This window comes from Podarcis bocagei, assembly GCF_964188305.1.
Source record: "Podarcis bocagei genome assembly, chromosome: 1".
Lineage (NCBI taxonomy): Eukaryota > Metazoa > Chordata > Lepidosauria > Squamata > Lacertidae > Podarcis > Podarcis bocagei.
The window spans coordinates 39,840,667-39,862,873 of NC_138125.1; the positions used below are offsets into that span (position 1 = coordinate 39,840,667).

At 42.0% G+C, this 22,207-nt stretch overlaps 1 long non-coding RNA gene across 1 annotated transcript in view; it reads right to left on the minus strand.

The window, feature by feature from the left end:
- LOC308596337 overlaps window positions 1-22,207 on the minus strand; it is a 646,399-nt gene that overhangs the window by 371,754 nt on the left and 252,438 nt on the right. The window lies entirely within an intron of this gene.

The following is a 22,207-nucleotide window of genomic DNA, read 5'->3' on the forward strand; positions in this document are numbered from 1 at the left end:
GGAGGCAGGCTCTGGCGATTTGAAAAAAACGAGGCCAATAGTGGGTCCAATGGTCAAGAAAGCGGTTTCTACATCTGCTGTAGAGGGAAGTGAGGAGCAAACGGGGCTCATCTACCTGGGAAGGTAGCCCAACTAGGAGAACTTAACCTCTGATCCTAAACCTCCGCTGGCTTGCGGTATATCTTCAGGAGAAAAAGAGGATAAGGAGTCAATCCTACACAAATTCAGAGTGAAGTCCCGAAGGCTGTTGGATGGCTCCTTGTATGCCTCCTTACAAGTCTGAAGACAAAGACCACCTGAATGCTGATATTTGTAAGCCACTCTCTTTGGGAACCCTTTTTGGCAGAATAGGGGAATAAAATGCTTTAATAGATTAATGATTCAGGTCCATGTTTTTTTCACATTCTAGAGATTGCTGCTGGTTAGTTTGGTGTCCAAAGTTTGAGAGGGGAAAAAACCAAATAATGGACACTAGATTCCTGGGCTGCCTATCCCACTAATAACTCTAATAATGAAAAAAGAAAGGCATTGTATCTTCAGGAATAACTTCAAAGATGAGTACATGCAACACCAGACAAATAATGACTTTTCTGAGGCAAAGTGGGCTTTGTGATAACCTTGTGATACAGACCAGGTAGAGGCACCTAAAATCAATACTATCAAATCTGCTTAAAATCCTGGCAATGAAAAACAGCTTCCTATCATTTTCTCAGGCAAGTTTTAATGGTTTCATATAAAATCAATGGAACAGAAGAACGTTTTCTTTTTCATTTGCTCATCCTGTCTAAATGTCTTTCTTGGGAATTGGAAAATAATTTTCACAGATATCTTCCATTAAGTGCACAAGGAGAAATTCATACCACAGCAGGGTCACTGTGTCAGGGTCACTACAAGCATTATTTTGCCTACCTTACACTATTAAGGCTGTAGACCTATGGCTATTTACCTAGGAGTAATCTCCGTTGAACTCAGTGGAGGCTTGACTTCACCATAAACGAATGCACTATTAATTTGGTTAGACATACTCTAGTTCTCTTTTTGACATGCAACAATTAAATTTAGACTAACACTCTCTAAAGTTGGAAATAATTATAATAATCATCATCATTTTTTAAAAAAATAATTGTATAATAATTAATAGGAAAAGTAATGCAGTAAGCCAGCAACTTACCCAGGAGTTACATTCCAGGGATCACGTCTAAAGCCAAAATGGTGTATAGTCAAAACACATTGTGTTCAATGGTGGGTGGGATTGCCAAAGTCATTTTTCCCCAGACGCCCACGCTCTTTCCATCCCCTTTTTATTTATTTAATATTTATTTATTTTCCAAGCGTGTTAGGCTGACTGCGCACAAGTGAAATGCACATAAGTTGCAGACTTATGGTTATTCTTATGACATTATGTCTGCATCTCTACCTTATAATTTTTATTGTCCCAACTTCAGAAGCCACTGATCTTTAAAGTGATGGATATTCACTCCATTGCTGGTGTGTGGGTCTGGTGGTGTGTGCTTTTCACTTAATAATTGCACTTGTATTCTGCACTCATTTGTATTTTGTCTCGCTCCAGCAGTTTTGCCATGCTCCAATGGGCAAAATATTTTAGCATTTTAGCGCACTAAAAATGCTAATTAGGAAAAAGGGTCGCTATACATTAGTCTCATTTTACTGAGCTGCATGCTTAAATAAAGGCTGGTGGTCTCAGGCATTGGGATCTGTGGGCAGAATTTTCTTCTCAGTTTTTCTGTAGTAAGTTGCTGACAGGTTGGTGATATAATAGACTGGTACTAGGCCAGTGCAAAACAGGTGTCACATCTGCTGGGGAATGATGAAGTGGCTGTAGCCTAGATGTTCCTTGTGGAATTTAAAGATTGCATTCCTTTTATAGATTTATCTAGCTCATTAAAACAACACAGAAAGCTTTGTTGCATTTGACTTTAAAATTAAAATACTCCACAAAGAGCTATTTAATGCTCACAGTGCTTGTATAAATATTTCATGGAGAAGGGAAGCAGAATAGATCTATCAGAATCTCTTACCCCTAGCCAACAGCTTTTCACTGGGACAACTTCAAAGTAACAAGTTGTATCCCATCTGCAAAAGAGAGAGAGGGAGGGAGAGAGAGAGAAGGAGGCAAATTTTGCCAATTGCCATCTCTCTGTAGCCTCACCACCACCACCACGGCACCTTCCATACTGATCTGAGGGGGGCCTTGCCCTCAGCAGCATATTTGCAGGACTGCAGGGGGAACTGAGAGCTGTCCCAAATTCCCTCCTCTTTCAATGGTTGCAACTTCTGCTGGATTCAACCCTGTCTGTTTAAACCCTTTTTATTGGTTGGTTGGTTGGTTGGTTGGTTGGTTGGTTGGTTATTTGCACTTAGAGCCCACCATTCCCCAAAAGGTCTCAGGGTGGGTTGCAAACATAATCCAATCAAAAATTAGGGTTGCCATATTTCAAGAAGTAAAAATCCACCCACAAAAGTTGCCCATTGAAAGAACTGCTACTGATAAAAAAGGTGGTGCTTGTTCATTCATCCAAAATGAATGCTCCATTTTCTATACTCAAGAATATCAATATTTTGGGATATACTCTTTTGTCCTCATATTGCTTTGCCATGGCATCAAATATGGTTAATTCCTTATTTAAATTTCCTAATAAATGTGAAATTCCCACTATAAAGCTATTTGGAAAGGGGTGATTTGTAATTACTCTGTTTTGAATTTTTCTCATTGAAGTCATTATTTCACCATTATAAGTCACAAGAGTGTCCTTTCCCCCCAAAGCACCAGCAAAAGTTGCTGTTAAGCCATTCATTGTAATTATGATAGGAGTCAAAAGTGAAAATATAGATATATGTGAAAAATCAGGCTGTCCATTTTTTAAAAAAAATCTAATAAATGAACAAATTATCTGCAGTTATTTTTGGTTTATCTATTGGATGTGCTGCTACACCACAAAGTAGAATGTAATTATGTAATGTAATTATGTATTAAAATCTATATACTCTAAATGCAGGCACGATCTGTGAGAAGCTGGTTCCACTCGGTTCACATAAGGACACATTAAGAAAGTTGTAATATGGTTCCAATCTCCCACTTCAATAAAAGAAACCACAAAGGCAGTCAAGGTTGCTATGAACCTACCCTATATACATTAAGATGGATTCTTTGACCACTAGGTCAGTTGACATACATTTTCTCGTTTGAGTGATACAGAATTTGTAAAATATAGGCAACCTGGAAGTGATAACAGAAAATAATTGTCCATCTGCACATGTTGACTATCCATTTTGTGTTGCCAATTGTGTTGCCACCAGTTGAGAGTGGACCACACTCATCCTGGTTTGATCTTTAACTTTTTCCACTGGGGTGGGTTTACATTTGAATCTGAAAATTAATGGGTTGTACTTATTGCATTGTGAGGCTTTCTGGCATCACTTCATAATGACATCTCTCCGCCACCCTCCTCACGCCCCATCTCTGTGTGAGCTGTGTATAATAGATAGATGAATACCAGTTAAACATAACACTTCATTTGTCTGACAAACTGTGTGTTGGCCTACGAAAGCTCATGTGACAATTAGCTAATGTGCCACATCCCTCATTGCTGCTTAGGCTCATGATTGTGAATTGCTACTTTAGTAAACATTAAAAAGGGGGGGGGGAATCAGTGCTGATTCCTGATTTTGGCAGAACAACCAAAAACATACTTTCACTGGGTTTCCCTCCCTGAGTAGGCTCATCTCCTCCTCATTTAGGGTTGCCATACTTCCAGAATTTCCCAGAACGCTGTAGTCGGAAGCAGTGTCTGAACAGAAACTACTGAAATGACTGGGAAAATCCAGACATTTGGCAACCAATGTTGGAAGTCAGCATTCTGGCAAACTCCCTTAAAAATAGCTCAACAACATTGGACCCCCAAAAAGCTAAAAAACAGAAGAAGGAGGGGGAGGGCTCAACACTTTTCACTTTTTGAAATATGATAACCCTACCTCATTGCCACTGTTGCTTCTCCCTCCAGCCCCATTTCCTGTTGTTGTTTAGTCGTTTAGTCGTTTCCGACTCTTCGTGACCCCATGGACCAGAGCACGCCAGGCCCTCCTGTCTTTCACTGCCTTCTGCAGTTTGGTCAAACTCATGCTGGTAGCTTCGAGAACACTGTCCAACCATCTCATCCTCTGTCATCCCCTTCTCCTTGTGCCCTCCTCCATTTCCTACCTCCCCTCAAAGAATGAGGGCAAGGTGTGTTTCACCTCCTTGCTCCCTCCTGGCTTACTTGGAGAAGGCAAGTGTGAACTGACAGCAACAGCAAGGAGGAGAAACATCAGGGCCAGCAGACTGGATCCACAGCTGCACTCAAAATTTATGAATGGATAAATCTGGGGAGGCCATTTTTCCAAATTTTCTCCAGGGGAATACTACAATTGTCCAACACTTTAGCAGGAGCTTGAAAAACATTTTCAAAAAATTGTCAGCTAATGACTGTCTGCACATTTTGGGCTCAGCCTTAAAATAATCTAATAATATTTATTGCCTAGGAATAGATTTCTATTCATTAAAGGGTCAACAGATAAAGCATTGGCATTGTCAATATTTCAGAAGTAAATGGTTGATATGTGAATTCACACAGATATTCCTGCAGTGAGAAATGAAATTGGTATCTGGAAAATTTAAATCAAAATGATTTAAACAATACTTTGCATGTGAAAGAGGGTATTAAATATTTGAAGCTTAGAGCAGCACGGCCTGTGGAAAAAATATTGATAAAATCTCTTTTTTTTTAATGCTTCCAGCTATTTAGCGTGGAAAAACCAGAAGGTTTCATCCATTATGTGCTAAATTTAAAAAGCATAGCCAAGCAACAAATATAATTCTCGATTAATATTTAATCATCAGGGCCACTGGTGCAGTATCAGAACAAGAAAATACATGCGTTTATTTGGCAAATTGCTTGTTTAATTGGCTCTAGAGATTATTTTTCTCTCGAATCACAGCGTATAGGTCTTTACATGCATGGAACAGAATAGAAAAGGCAGCCACTGAATTGTGCTGCCTTGGTTAGCTTTGCAAACATACTGCTCAATTCAGTGACAGACTAGAAAAAGAATATAATAGATATTTAGGGAATGCTGCAGGTCACGACTATAATTTTCTGGGCCCACTACAAAATACTTATTTTTTACCTTTAAAGCTCTACAGGGCTTGGGGCCATAGGTATGTTAATTATGATCCCCCTAATCTGATATGCCTTCAAAATCTACACCAAAAAAAATTGCTCTGTGCCCTAAACTTAAAGTTTTGTGCTGCCACTCAGAAGCGTATACTGACAGGTTTCCTAGTTAAGAGCCCCTCTACAACCCCAAACATTTTTATATTCCTTCCAAATCAGGGTCAAAGCTGTGTGCTAGTTCTGTGGTGTTTTGTGCCATGCCTTGAACATCACAGGCAGAGGGAGCCCTAGCGACCACCTCAAACGTAATGTTTTTGTATCCACTAAGAAACAACACCAAAGTTTTGGGCTTTTTTGTGCCACAAACCCAAAATGTTAGGTTGGCACTCCAAGTGTGTAATTGGGGTGGGGTGGGCTCCTAGTGAAGACTCCAAACCAACATAATAATATATCTTCTAAATGTATGTCTTTTTTTTAAAAAAAGCTTTTTAGGTTTATACATTGCACTAATGTATTTTAACGTTTCAGTACTTGACTTCCTTCCCCCTCTTTCTGCAGTTCCTTAAATTTGTTTTTAATATCTTCTGCATATCCAAATTAACTTAATTTGCTCATTTATTCATCTTTAAATATATACTCTTATAAAACTGCAGGTTATTACAATATAGCTATTGTATATATTGCTACGCATGCTGTAAATTTTCTCTCTGTCTTGCAGTTTTTCCCATTCTTCCCTGTGGCAGACTTTGAGACACCAGCTGTTATCACACAACACATCACAGATTCTTTTGGGTTCTTCCCTTTTTAGAATTTCTCTTTACAAATTTCCTTCTTTTTCAGATTGTGTTTTTCCTTCGATATCAAAGCAGAGCACATGGTGATAAGAGTTTAGTATCTGCAGATAGACAGGAAATTAAGGATAAAGTTATGGGGAAACTGCAGCACACGAGCTGGTTTGGGCCTGTTTCTGTTCCTCTTCTTGTGCACTGATGATGAGAGATGATGTGATTTATTTTTGATATAGTCTGACATTTTTTATGAATAGCTGATTCTAAAAGAAGCCAGCTTTCTTTTTCTTTTTTTTAACAGATCCTGCAGCATTTGTCTAGCCCATTTTATGTTGCCCTTCACCCCATCTCCACCTTCCAACTACACACACACACACAAACACACTTGCTCCTGTAGAATCAGTGTGATTCCAGCACACCATACAAACATCTCAGATCACAATACAGTACTACCTTCCATATTATATTGATAATTGAGCGAGAATTATGATGACTTTGTTGCTAAAAAAAAAGTAGGATTAAAAAAAAAGTAGTTTTAAAAAAAGTTGTATTTCATAGCAAAGCAAAATGAGGCTCATGTGCACAGTTGCAGGGCAAATGCTAGTCTGAGGAGCGTTGAGAGAAAATACAGGATTGTATTTCCATAATGCTCCAGAGCATGTCATTGTAACAAATGCAATCAGTATTTTTACAATCATATAGGATGCCCAAATATTGTGTGTCCCCCCCCCTTAATGCGTACTGATTCATTAAAGATGGGAGTAACAGAACTGGGAAAGCCCTGCTGTGTGTCTCTGGGCAGGTACTAGCCTGCCATTCTGTTGCTTTTGCAGAAGCCTCCCATCTGACCACACTGAAAGGAAAACTCCCTGATGTCAGCTGCTTTTTAGTTCCACAAGTGTTTACTCTCACTTGTTGGTGTCACTTCCCTTTGAACCTTAATCAGATGGCCATTGCCAGATCCATTCTGTTGGAGGTTTGTTCACTGATTTAGGTTTAATTAGCCTCTGACCATATGGCTGAGGATGAGGCTTCACCAGAGAGGGCTTTAGTTTGAGCAGGGAAAAACCAGTAAACCAGCCAATGCTACTGTTGATTCCTGCAGCTCTGCTGGCTCAGCTCTCCCTTGCCTCCTGCAGGGACCCCGAATCACAAGAGCAGGTGCCAGCAAAAATCACGATGCAGGAAAAATCATGAAACCAGCCAATGCCTCTACATAGCTCCATCCTTAATTCAGACATTGTGATATATCGGTATATTGTGATGTTTAGTTGGTGATATATCACGATGTTGTATACCAGATGTCACCCAGCCCTAGTCTTGATGAGAAACATCCTGCCATTTGCCTGTCACCAGACATTTGTCTGCATTGGGCACCATTTTCCACGAAGCTGCTAACAGGAGATATAGGCACCACAGCATACAGTACAAAAACTACATGGGGCTGAAAGCAAGACAACCGAGTCCAGCAACTCTGGCTCTGTGGTTGTGTCAAACTGTGTGGTTTTAAGGATTCATTGGCTTCTTGAGGGTGTTTTAATGACAGATTAATGACTGGTTGTCAATAGCAGCAGAAGTGCTAATTATGTGGGAGAACAGGATGAAAGAGGGGTTTAGGGGTCATTCTGGAGCACATATTGAACTGAGTGGAACATGAGAGAAAAAGTGGCCACAAAAGCAAATTGAACACTGAAGTTAGCAGGGGGAAAGAAAAGATCAACGTACGGAGTAGACTAGACAGCGGCTGAGCAAAATGGAAAGTAGAAACCAACGTTGCAGGATGTATGCTATCTGTGCTGGTCCCGGGGGGAGGTTACCGTGAGGCGTGGTCAGAGTCCGGTCCTGGGTCGAGGGTCTGGAGACTGTCCACCAAGGGCGAAGCGGGGTCCAAAGTGAGGAGCCGGGCAAGGTCGGGAACTCTGGAAGAACAGGTCTGGGTGCTGGCAGAAACAGGTTTCCAATGACATTGCTCCCACAACCTGGGACCAGGCTGACTGGCCTTTATCTTCTCTGAGGCCAGGGGCGGTCCCGGGCCGCAGGTGACCCGCCTCTCCTGGCCTTAAGGCGAGCACTCCTCCTGAGAGAACCCAGTTCCCTCCACCTCTCTGCCCTGAGCCTCTCCAGCTCAGGAGAGGCTGGAGGGTTACTGGACCCAGGGAGAGGCTCACCTTCCCTTGACAGGGCTGGGAGAGGTGCACCTGTAGGCAATGGGTCCTCAATCACCTCCAGAGCCAGGGTGGATTCATTTGGTGTCTGCTCCTGAGGATCTGGCACAGGTGCGGGCCCTTCAGATTCAAGGCCCTGCCCCAGCTCAGCCGGCCCTGGAGGCAGGGATTCCTGTGCAGGCTGGGATTCCTCCGGTTCAGCCTCTGAATCAGATTCCCAGGCCATCACACTATCAGCCTGGAATTGGGACCTCATGAAATCTGGATTCATAGGTGTTACCTGCTTCTGGTTGGTTGAGTGAGAACATCACCCTCCTTCCTAGCTGGTCTGTGATGAAGAGGATGGACTTTTCCAACCCTGGTTCCATGAGCATCATCCAGAAGGTCCATCAAATTTTACAATCTCCTACCACAGGTGCCTCACTTTCCCCTCTTGCAGCAACCAGTCACCACCACCCCTTCAAAGCATTAAAGCATCCACAAATAACACATACCCTACAAATAACACATACCCTACTTATTACCAGTTTTTACGAGGGCAAGAAGAAGATGTTGTGGTTTCAATTGACTGCGCCTGTCTGAAGTGGTACACACAGTCTAGGGAAAGTTTTGAAACTCTTTATTCTGTTAATTGCATAAACTGCCCCCCTGACATGGCATTCACAATGTTCTATGCTGGCTTTCAACTATGCTGGTAGATCATTCACACTGCCAAGTGTTACTGAAGCTGTCAATCTTACAGTCCCCCAACACAATGTGTGAACGTACATTGCCAAAGTGTTGACAGCATGTCTATAGTTTTGACAGCATGTTCAAAGTATTGAATATTTCCCCCTATTCCTTGCATAAGAGTACCATCCTTTTCAAAGACCATGTCTTCAGTTGCATTCCACTTGATTCTTAACCAGTGGGCAAGGATCATGGTCTGTAATTTCCAGGGTCATAAGTCACAGTGTAGTCAAATAACGAAGTAAGAAAGCCACAATTCCTCTCCTTCCTCAGTTGTGGGTATAAAGTATATTTTCGTAGTTGATTTTTAATACCTGCATTGTCTGCTTATTTGAATCACATTTCTACAATGAAAGTACTCAATGTGACCTACGCTTCAACAGCAAAACCAATATAAAAATGATAATACGCTGACCAAATAGACACATAAAAGCAATTCTATTTTAAGATAAGACGTCAATAGCTTACAAAACCCTTACTGAAATCAAGATATATGAATCCTTATGTTGATTCTATTTTCTATTTGATCCACAATTTTCTTGGTACTTCATCCTATTCATACTCCCTAGATGTGGGTAGCACTGTGGTCTAAACCACTGAGCCTCTTGAGCTTGCCAATTGGAAGGTTGGTGGTTCGAATCCGACCGATAGGGTGAGCTCCCGTTGCTGTGTCCCAGCTCCTGCCAACCTAGCAGTTTGAAAGCATGCCAGTGCAAGTAGATAAATAGGTACCTCTGCAGCAGGAAGGTAAATGGCGTTTCATGCACTCTGACTTCTGTCACAGTGTTCCATTGCACCAGAAGCAGTTTAGTCATGCTGGCCACATAACCCAGAAAGCTGTCTGTGGACAAACGCCAGCTCCCTTGGCCTGAAAGTGAGATGAGCGCTGCATCACATAGTCGCCTTTGACTTGGCTTAATCATCCAGGGGTCCTTTACCTTTTCCTTACCTTTACTCCCTTGATCAAAAACTTAGGCAAAATACAGTGGTACCTCGCAAGACGAATGCCTCGCAAGACAAAAAACTCGCAAGACGAAAGAGTTTTTCGTTTTTTGAGTTGCTTCGCAAGTCGAATTTCCCTATGGGCTTGCTTCGCAAGACGAAAACGTCTTGCAAGTTTGTTTCCTTTTTCTTAAAACCGTTAATACCCAGGGAAACCGTGCTTCACAAGACGAAAAAACTTGCAGAACGAATTAATTTCGTCTTGCGAGGCACCACTGTAGTTGACCCATTCCACTAGCAATTCATTTGTTGGATGATTACATGAATCACTTCTGAACAAAGATATTCTGACTGTCAGCTGAGCTCTCAGTCAAACTGAGAAGCAGTGACTGTGGCAGAAAAAATAACTCAATCCAATTCAATCCCTTTAGTCAAGAATGTTATAAAATATGGTACCAGCAAATGCATCCCCTGCTGTGAAAAGCTCTCTCTTTTTTCCTTGTTACTTTAACTTGCTTTTCCAGTAGCTTTTACATTTTATAAAAGGCCATTATTCCAATTTGATCTATAGGGGAATTGAAGTGTGCAAAAATAAGCCTATGGTCTAAGCCAGAACATTTGTGAGCTAATCTTTCCTTTTACAGCCGGGAAGAGAGCCTGTTGTGTACTATGAGAAAATTTACCTGGGTAAACACCCCGAAATGTGCCTATCATTTAATGTTTGCTTCAACATTGCTCCAATCTAAGACGCTACTAAAAGAGAAGTGATTAATCTCGTCTTAGAGTTGGCACAGAGTCGTGCATGATTCTTAGTGAGGGAGACCAAGGAGATTTTCAGTCCCACTCAGTGATCTTAAAGATCTCCAAGTCAGGTACCCTCAGGGTATTTCCTCTGAAACTAGTTCTCATATGATATACTAAAAATGATTTCCTAGCTGAGGTCACTGTGTAAAATTAAAGAGTCTAGAGTTGCAAAGTGCATCACTTCAAATACATGTTTGTTTGTTTGTTTGTTTGTTTGTTTCTTGCATTTAAAACTCAGCCCAGCTTCGGCTGGGGAGGGCGGGATATAAATAAATTATTATTATTATTATTATTATTATTATTATTATTATTATTATTATTACTACTACTACTACTACTACTACTACTACTACGCTGCCTTCCTCCTGAAGGAGCTCAGGGCAGCAAATGTAGACAAGATAGAACAATTAAAACATCTAAAAACAATTCCAATACAGATGCAAACTGGGCTGTTAGCATATAAGAAGGGCAAATATTGATTTTATGTATATTTTGACAATTTCATCACTGTTTTTAATGTCTGCCTTTTTTGCAATTGCTAATGAATATTTTATACTATTTTATACAAACTGCTTTAAGAGATTTTTATTAAAACAAAGTTATATATAAATCTCTCTTAACATAAATTAAATTAGATATAAAGGGTAAATGTGTTGTTGTTGCCAAGGACGCCACTTCACAGAGGGGAGATTATGAACATGTCTTTTGTTCTGCTTGTGGGCTTCCTGTAGACATCTGGTTGGACACTATGAGAAGCGGATGCTGGACTTGTTAGACCTTTCTTCTGATCCAGAAGAAGAAGAAGAGGAAGAAGAGTTTGGATTTGATATCCTACTTTATCACTACCCTAAGGAGTCTCAAAGCGGCTAACATTCTCCTTTTCCCTTCCTCCCCCACAACAAACACTCTGTGAGGTGAGTGGGACTGAGAGACTTCAGAGAAGTGTGACTGGCCCAAGGTCACCCAGCAGCTGCATGTGGAGGAGCGGGGATGCGAACCCAGTTCACCAGATTATGAGTCTACCGCTCTTAACCACTACACTGGCTAGCACCACCCCAAGTGAATTCCATCACACCAAAAGGACAATTGATACCTACAGGGAAGCATGTACTTCCTAGGCCCTAAAGGTAAAGGTAACGGACCCCTGACAGTTAAGTCCAGTTGTTAACGACTCTGGGGTTGTGGCGCTCATCTCGCTTTACTGGCTGAGGGAGCTGATGTTTGTCCGAAGACAGCTTCCAAGTCATGTGGCCAACATGACTAAGCCACTTCTGGCGAAACCAGAGCAGTGCACGGAAATGCCGTTTATCTTCCCGCCAGAGTAGTACCTATTTATCTAGTAGCACTTTGACGTGCTTCCGAACTGCTAGGTTGGCAGGAGCTGGGACTGAGCAACGGGAGCTCACCCCATCGCGGGGATTCAAACCACCGATTCTGAATGGCAAGTCCTAGGGTCTGTGGTTTATACCACAGTGCCACCCGCGTCCCTCCTAGGCCCTACAACACGGCTTATTGGATTTGGGTTTATTACAGCATTTGGAAACATAAAAACAAAAGGGCTCTTCAGCAACAAGATGAAGCCAAAGCATCTTACAAACAGGCCAGCAGAGATGGAACTAGGACAAGTGATTTCAGTATGGCGTAGCCTCCACTGCCACCAGATGGAGGAATCATGGCCCAGGAAAGATGGCATTTCAAGGCATTCCAGGAACATATCATGCCATAGCAGCTATAATGCATTTTTGCTCATGGAATTCCCATGGAATTCTGGGTAGTGGGGAATAACAAGTCTTCAGTTTCTCAATTCTGCTTTGTAGATCAGATCCATGTGAAATGGCTTTCCAAAATTGACATGTTAGGAGACCAGCTTATCCTGCTGATCACTTTGCAAGCAGCAAAGCTTAGCATTCCAGATATTATCATTACACAGCTGTGTGTGAGAATGACCTTCTTCTTTAAAACAAAACAAAAAAAAAGCTTTGACATCATTTGGTGGTATGAAAGGATCTGAAACTGTGCCAGAAGCAGTGCCTCCGTGTTTAGCTGCTGGTATCATTGGAGATGTGGCAGAGCACTAAGGTCCTAGAGTAGGTCAAACTTGCTAGGAAAAAGGAAATGGACAAAGCAATATGGGACCTTGCATTCACAGCAAATGATGGCATTATCAGAATCCTGGAATTTCACATTCATAAGCTTTATTGTGATGAGGGGGTCCTCTTGTTAAAGGAATACAGCAACATTTAGGTGGATTACAAGAGCACGTGGGACTCCCTGTTAACTGCTTATGGCAGGTGAGTTGGGCTTCTGATCTCCCATGCTGCTTCTACTTCAAACAAGGACTTGGTCTAAAGGGCTAACCAGTTTTAGGTACCCATAATCTGTCCCTAGGAATTCTACATAAAGTACAGTGGTACCTTGGGTTAAGAACTTAATTTGTTCTGGGGGGTCCATTCCTAACCTGAAACTGTTCTTAACCTGAGGTACCACTTTAGCTAACGGGGCCTCCCGCTGCTGCCGCGCCTCCGCCACGTGATTTCTGTTCTCATCCTGAAGCAAAGTTCTTAACCTGAGGTACTATTTCTGGGTTACCGGAGTCTATAACCTGAAGCGTCTGTAACCTGAAGCATCTGTAACCTGAGATACCACTGTACTGAATACCCTAAGCAAGACAGAAGTTAGAGTAGGGTTCAGAAGCCACATTCCTGGAACCACTCTTCCTCCTGGACTCCCTCAGGAGATGGGTGTCACAGAGCAAGGTGGTCAGTAAATCATACAGTTCAAAGTTGAAGTTAACTTTATTAGCCAAAACACAATCTTCACAGACTTAGCTGAATGCCCTGTAGGTCTTACTCCGTGAAATCAGTTGCTGAGACAAAAGGTCCCCACCTCCCAACAACTGTCTATGTCTCCTGCTCTCTAGGGCTTTTTCCAAGCATTTGGAGACTGTACCTGCATGCAGACTGCCTTTGCTCTGCCTGTTTCATGCCTTTTCTGGTTCCGGGAAACAGTGGGGAGGGGAGCTTGTCACAGCAGGAGGGGAAGACACCCATGACTCTTCACCAGCCTGACTCATCTCTGCCTCTTAGTCTCCCTCCTCTGCTGGAATTCTCTCTACCACAGAGTCTACCTGCTCACTAAACCCTGTCATCTCTTCAGCTTCCGACACCTCCTGTTCCCAGTCTTCTTCCTCTGGCCACTCATCATCTTCCCACCACCACTCCCTAGGCTCTGAGCCTTCTTCCCTTGGTGGTTCCCCAGTTCGTTCCTCCCACCATTCCTCTGTGTCCAACCAGTTCATGACAGTAGCTTGGGATTTTAATGTCTGAGAATGTTGTCCTTGGTCACGTACCTGCTTGGCATGCACAGTATCCCAGGTTCAATCCCTGACATCTCCAGGTAGGGCTGGGAATGCTCCTGCCTGAAACCAAGAGCTGCTGCCAGTCAGAATGGGCAGTATTACGCTAGATGGGCCCAATAGTCTGACTCAGCTTCCTATATTCCTCAACCATTCAATATTAGTTTTTAGTATTTGTTTGCTTTTGTGTTTAATATATCTGTTTGTTGTAAGTGTGGCTCTCTTATTTCTCTGTGTGTATCTCCATTTAATTTCGGCATCCTGTCCTCCATTATTGCTGAGATTTTCCTCTCTTACGCTCTCATTGCATTACTTAACTTTAAACTTTGCTTAAGATTAAATTTGGCCTCTATATTTCCAGATTGCAGTCTAATTTTCAGAAAAACAGAACTAAGTAAACCCCCATTTGTCCTCCTCTCAGTGGACTGCAAGATATAATCAAACTGTCTAATAACTCCTTGCCATAAATGAATTCAACGATTAAGCAAATTATGAACTTTAAAGGTACAATTTGCAGATTAATGGCAATTCATCTCTTTTCCACAACACTTCTGTAAAGTCCTCTTCCTAGGTTATAAAATGTTATACTGAATGTGCAGCTATTTTATGTACATTATTTTATGTTCATTTATTTTCTGCACAATTTATATTTTATGCTCCTTTTTTTTACCCCATCTGCATCTCTCTCCCCAACTGGAGCATGGGGTTGCCTTATGTGCTCTTTTTCCAGGACACATCCTCCTTTTCAGGGGTACGTAAAATGAGAGTTGCCATAGCGATCCATAATTAAAAGTAGAAGTCAGCAAATGTCTCCTCTTTTTTGCTCTTCAAAATATGGCAACCCTAAAACCCCTTTCCAGTCCTGGGAAGAGCACGAGCAGCATTTATGCGACACACCTATGTGCTGCAGCTGACAGTTCAGAATTACAACAGGGGTTTGGGGGAGATCACAGCTCAGGGGAAGATGAGGGGAGAAGTTGGGAAATAATGGGAGAGGAGGAGGAGGCAGAGCTGGAGCAGCTGGCTGACACGTTATCACTTGAAAGCATCCCAGAACCCGGCAAGCCTTAAAAATAGGAGAGCAAAGGGCTCAGAAGCAAAGGGCCCTCAGCGCCAACCATAGAAGGGATGGTGAATGAGGAAGTGGTAGAGAAGGGGAGATTTACTCAGGGCAACACCATTAGTCCAAGTAGCTGCATTCCCAAGCCTCTCTCTGTAAATATTGAATAAAAAGCAGGTGGTAAGAATTTTTCCTTGTCTTATCCGTTCCTGGCAACCTGCCATGGGGGTTGGTTCCTCTGCCTGACAAATATGCACTGATTTCCTTGACAAACTTACATTGCGATTGCAAATGTTCCTCCTTTGGAGTGCTGTAGGAAGGAAATGCTTCTGTGCCCTCAATTTATATTCTACCCACGATCCAATTTATATTCTACCCAACATATTTCCCCCTCCTCTGTGTGTGAAACAGAGGCTAGTAAAAAGAGTGGGGAGTTTGGGGGTGGGGAGAGTACCATCTTATTTGCCAGGGCAACTTTCCCCCGTTAATGGAATTTTGAATACCATCCCTTCTCTGCACAAATAGCGACCCTGCTTGGGAGACTTCACTGGGAGACCTTTCTCTGTGGTGGTGTAATTATTATGTTTGCTTGTGCAGGTTACATTCATTTATGCTGTTACAGCACTGTAACAGCATCTATTTGAGCAATCTTCCCTTAGGGACAGTCAATGTGGAAATCTAACTCATTTTATGGTCTGTTGCATAAAAGCTACAGCATGAGTTCCCTTTATGAGCTTCCATAGAGAGGTATTCCTAACAAACTCCCAATATTCTTTGGGAGTGTCATGCTTGCTCTGCTCGATCTCTGTTTACGTGCTGACATGCAATGTGTTTGAGCAGTTGGTCATTAAGACACTTTATCTTTTTCTAGTAGTGGCATCTGCCCTGTGGAATGCCCTCCTGTCACAATCTGTAAAATGGGGATAGCGTTTTCCCCCAGATACATGGGAGTTTAATATTTGTTGGTTACAGTTATACCCCACTGTAGGGATGATCGTGGGGTCCGGAGGGAGCACACTCCCCACCCGCGGGCAGCCACAGCTGTCTGAACATTGTGCCCGCTGTCTAACCCTTTGAGGTCTCAGTAGTCTGTGGTGCCCTGTCTGTAATCTTTGTCTCTGAGACCTTTTGTCTCCTTCGTCATACACTGTGCAAGGGGAAAATGACGCGGTGGAAACAGGTGCCAAAATAGCTTTGTACCACCCCTTGATCTCAGGACTGGAAGATGTGTAAAGGTCACAGCCCAAAATGTATCTGCTTGGGTTTGCATATTTGTGTCAATAAAAGGAGGCTCCACAGAGCTGGCCGGCAGCTTGCATGCAGCCCACCTGTGCGCAGCTCACCTGCATTATCAACTCCTGCCTCATGTCCATTACTTCACCCCACTTTTGTTCAAAGGAACTCAGGGTAATATTTATGACACATACAGAAGATCTCCCATCCCGGCAGTGACCTAACACAGACCTAGCAATGCCTTTGACTTCAGTCAATGTTGGTACATCTTGTTGCCCTGGACCATAACCTTATAGCTAATTGCTCATCCTAGTGTGGGACCTATTTTATATACCACGTCTACCATTCAAATCGATTCTCATTGCTGATCCAGGTCCTATCAGGCAGTTTACAGATACAGAAATGTTGGGAATATAGTTCTTTGTTTTGAAGAAGATATGGTAACTGGGTGGTAGGCAATTGAAATCACAGGAGAACTGCATGGGCGATTAGCAACAAGAATGCAGCCCTCACTGTAGTGAAAGCTAGAATTTCTGTTACTGCCACTGAAGCAAGTTGAAAAAATTTGCATAATTGCTAGCTACCCATCCACTTGAAAGAAAATATGCTGTGAAGTCCTATTAGCAAGTGTCAGTTAAAATATAGCTATCCTTATAGGATGTGAGTGATTCATCTGATAGACTTGAAATGTTTTCATTGCTCCAAGGCAAGGGAATATATATATATATATATATATATATATATATATATATATATATATATATATGGAAATCCTTGCAAGTAGACCATTGTGATATGGACCTGTTTCTTTCTTTCTCTTTTTTTTTTACAATAAATGTTTTGGGTTTTTTGCCCCGTCATACTTTTCATCCAGGCTTAAGTATACCAAGGAAATGGCTCTTCAAATGAAAGGAAAATACAACATTATACTGATATGCCAATGAACAAGGTTATGTCCTTTATGGGGAGTCAAGGTAGCACTCTAAGCTTCAGGCATGGCAACTTCAGAAATTCAGAATAAAATACCTAGCTCCTCTAGTTAAGAATGCTGTAAGTGCAAAAGAGCTTAAGGATGTGGTAGACATATGAATTTGCAAAGAAGAACTGGGAAGCTAGGAAGATACATGTGGATTTTTTTTATAAAAAAAAATCAACTTCCTTTATATCCTTTGCTTTTTTAATTAGCTTTTACAAAGAATGTACCTTTGACATACCAAGAACCGATATCATATATAATTATAGCAACTTGGATGTTTTTTGCAAGATACGGAAAGCTTTTAATAATGCCTAAATTGCCTGGATGGGAGAAGAATATGCTATAATGAGGTAGCTAACGCTGTGCCCTCTAGCTATTTTTAGACTGACATTCACATCTTCCCTCCCTGACCAGGTTGGCTGGAGCTGATGGGAGCTGGAGTCCAGCAGAATCTTGAGAACACCAATTTGGCAACTGCTGAGCTAATGCTATTCCACGGTTTAGGGGGATGAAATGTGTTGGCTATTCTTTTGCTATAATGTCAGAATTAACTAATTGTATATGTACACAAGAAAAGAGGCAGAGTTACAAACATTTTGCAAATTGACCACTTTTGCCATCCACTGGGGAAACAGTATACCCGAAGGAGTGTCTCCACCCCCATCATTCAGCCCGGACACTGAGGTCCACTTCCAAGGATCTTCTGGTGGTTCCCTCACTGTAGAAAGTGAAGTTACAGAGAATCAAGCAGAGGACCTTCTTGGCAGTGGCGCTCTCTGGTCATATGTCAAGGAGATAAAGAACTAAAAGATAAAGACCTACACAACTTTTAGAAGACATCTGAAGGCAGCCCTGTATTGGGAAGTTTTTAATGTTTGACATTTTATTATATTTTTATATTTTGCTGGAAGCCGCCCAAAGTGGCTGGGGAAACTCAGCCAGATAGGTTGGGTATAAATAAAATTATTATTATTATTATTATTATTATTATTATTATTATTATTATACAAACCACATACTTCAAATATTATAAACTATATGTTTGAAATGTTATAATTTATATTGCGTCTATTCTAGATTTTATTATTGTATTTTGTATTATTGCCTTTTGTATGTTGTTGTAGAAAACACAAAAAACTTAATTATGAGACCAGTGTCTACATTTCTCATTTCAAGAGAGTACTAGGGGTGCCAGTCCCAAAATAGATGCAGGGAGAAGGGGGATAACATGACATGACTGCCATGGGGAGTGCAGCATAACACAAAAATGGAGAAACGTCTACTTCCAAAAGCCTTGTGCTTACTGTGGGAAGTCAGCTATGTCCCGCTGGTCCTGAGAACATACAATGATCAACAATCCTTGTTGTGACCATACAATATTGATTACACACACACACACACACACACACACACACACACTGTTGCTGTCTAACAGCAGCAGTGAGCATTCCTCAGCACCAGGAAAAATATACAAGGAAGACACACCATAAATGTGTCCACATAAATCTCTTGGGAGGAATCTGCACATTTTCCTCCATAACTTTATTTTTAGGAGTACTAGAGACTTAAACAAAAGAAAAAAAGCTCACAGGCTAGGGCACCAGTGAAAGCCTTCAGCAGGTCCTTGGCATCCACAGACACCAGGTGACAACCCCAACTTACAAGGTCCTCACGCAAGTAAGAAAGGGAAGAGAGAACACATGTTGCAATATCTAATTTTCGCAACTGTCTCCCCTCCCCTCCCCAGTTGTGAATATTGTACCATCTGCACTGTATTGCTCTAATACTCTAGCCAGCCTTTCTCCACCTTAGGTCCCCAGATGTTGTTGGGCTACAACTCCCATCATCCCTGACTAGTGGTCCAGCCAACTGGGGATGATGGGATGATGGGAGTTGTAGTCCAACAACATCTGGGGACCCAAGGTGGAGAAAGACTATGCTAGCCCCACAATAGTGGGCGACAATGTCATCCGCATGCAGAGAAGTGACTTACCCCACATGCAGGTACATGGCCAACAAAGGAGCAGGACAAGCTGGTATTTGACACCCAGTTTTTCATTATAATTCCTGGTATACTCACAGTCACTGAAATATGTGGCCCATGGGTGAAGAGGCGGAGACATGAGCTCTGGCTGAGCACCTAGTTGGATTTTTGTTCCTCTGTCATAGCAGCAGCATGTCACCACTCCCAGCCTAATGTGAGTATAAGATTCCTCTCCTTATAGTGAAAGTTTCTCCTGTTTCTAAGGCCACTTTGGGAACTCTTGACTTGCTTTGTTGGGTTCCTGATTTATAAATTTATTTATTAAAAATATGTATACACTACTATTCATAAAAAAATCAGAGAGGTTTGCAACAATTCTATATAAAACCACACAATGCAAACTATATAAAAGGTTTAAATTAGAAATCAGTTAGCTATTATGGAAATGTGTCTTCTTGATTGCCTGCATAAGCCAGATGGAATACAAGAGTTTTCAGCAGACATTTAAAAGTTAAATCAGAAGGTGCTTGCTGGATCCAGTTGGTGGAGTGTTACACAATACTGGGCTGAAGACACTAAAGGATTACTTTCTTCTTGTTGTTAAATGAGCCTTGCTAAATTGAGGAATGACCAATGGTGGTCTTGCAGATGATCTCAGGGACTGGACTCAGATATAAGGGTTCAAACAGTCCCTAAGGTACCCTTGACTTAAGTTGCTGTGTGTTTTGTAAATTAATACAAGGGCCTTAAACCTGGCTTGGTAGTAGATGGCAGCAAGTGCAGGGTTTTTATTAAAACTATGGTGTCATCCAGATGCCAGTCTGACTGCCAAATTCTGACCAACTGGAACTTCTGAACCAGGCCCAAGGGCAGCCCCACATAAAGCCCATTGCAGTAATCCAACCTCAAGGCTGGACAACATTTAATTCTGCGGTGCTGTTTAAGGAACTGTTCTGTTATTGTGGGGAGGCAGTGCTGAACATTTACTGTGCTATAATTCTTTGAAAGTGCCTTGGAAATGGTCTGTAAACTAATCTTCGAGAGATGATTATGTAGGAGATATCAAACAAATGGAATTTGCTGTCATTAACTGAAATTTACTGGACTCAAAATAAGGGGGGAAATGTAGCGTATGCAGCTAACCATAGCATTCTTCTTAGCAGATGATGGCATAAAAAGGACTGGGTGTGTGGGTGACTGTCGCAAGTGAAGCCTCACTGTCTTTTCCGGCTCCCAATTAGGACTTACCAAGCAAGTTCATATTTTTAGTTCTTCACTTTCTGGCTTCAGGCTAAAGAATGTATTTTCTGCTGAGATTTGTTGAACATTCTGTCCTGGTTAAGAAACCTCTGAGAAGACATTTTCTTAAAGGTGCACCCTGTGTGTTTTGCTAATTCTTGCACATGAAGGTCAGGCCTGGATATGAGGGCACCTGTTAATTCCAAATGGCAAGCACAACAGCACAAAGCAATGTGAGAAGTTTTTGTCTATGGGCATAAGGAAAATCGCAGCTACACCAACAGACAAAGCGTTGACCTTTAAGGCAATGCTACTTGACACCACATGTGAGCATTAGCTTCAGGTTGTTTGCTGCAAACCCTGTAGGGACACTTTGTGCCACAGAAAGAGGGGGAAGGCATAATAGGCCCCATGATACACTCACCTAGCTGTGTGGGCATTCCTTTTCCATGGTTCTACCTCACACAGTTGCATGTGTGTGTATAGTTTTAACCCTCAACAGACTAACAGATTATTTTATCCACCCTTCACCAGCAAGCCCCAGGGCAGGTTACACCAATTTAAAATTCAAAATGAAATTAAAGTGACATTAAAATTGAAAACAGTGAAAACAGATCACAAGGGGGTGAACTCTGAAAACAAACACACATCTCAGGTGTCAAAGCCCAGGGTAAAGAGGTGCCCGGAACCACAATGTGCCCAGAATTCTTTGAGGGGAAATGTGCTTCGAATGTGTTTTAAAGATATAGTGTGTACACTTTGGCAATTACATGGGAAAGACTCACATCTATGGATTTATTGTATTTGCTGAGGGCAATAATGCTTTCCCACTCACGTTCCCCAGTTAGTGGTGGCATACTACTTCTGATACTGCTGTTCATATATCGCTTATCCTTCACGAATTTGTCTTATCCATATTTAAATCTATCCAGGTTAGCAGTCATTGCTTCATCTTGTGGTAATGTGAGGCATATTTTTATTGAAAAACTATCTTCATTTAAAGAGAGAGACAGAGAGAGAGAGAGAGAGATTTAGTTGTCGTGGCTTCCTGAAAAGAATCCTGGCAATAGTTGGCTGACTTTTCAGGAAGGTAAATGAGACCATATTTTGGTGTCCAGCTCACATGTAAGCCTTATAAGCAAGCAGGAATGGGCACCCTAAGCTATGCCCCCAGTTGAAGGGTGATGTGGATGGTGACATAGCATGGAGAAAAGAAAAGAAAAAGATAAATACAATCCTTATCCCTTGACACTCTAGGGACGCAGGTGGCACTGTGGTGTAAACCACTGAGCCTTGGGCTTGCCGATCGGAAGGTCAGCGGTTCGAATCCCCGCGACGGAGTGAGCTCCCGTTGTTCGGTCCCAGCTCCTGCCAACCAAGCAGTTTGAAAGTACGAAAGTGCAAGTAGATAAATAGGTACCACCCCGGTGGGAAGGTAAACAGCGTTTCTGTGCACTGCTCTGGTGTCGCCAGAAGCGCCTTAGTCATGCTGGCCACATGACCTGGAAAAACTGTCTGTGGACAAACGTCAGCTTCCTTGGCCAGTAAAGCGAGATGAGTGCCGCAACCCCAGAGTCGTTCGCGACTGAACTTAACTGTCAGGGGTCCTTTACCTTATTTTTATGGAAACTTTAAAACTCACCAGCAGACCCTCCAAGTGTCCCTATTTTCCAGGGATGTCCCTGATTTAGAGAAGCCATCCCGGTTTCTGATTTGATCCCAGAATGTCCCTATTTTCCTTAGGATGTCCCTATTTTCACT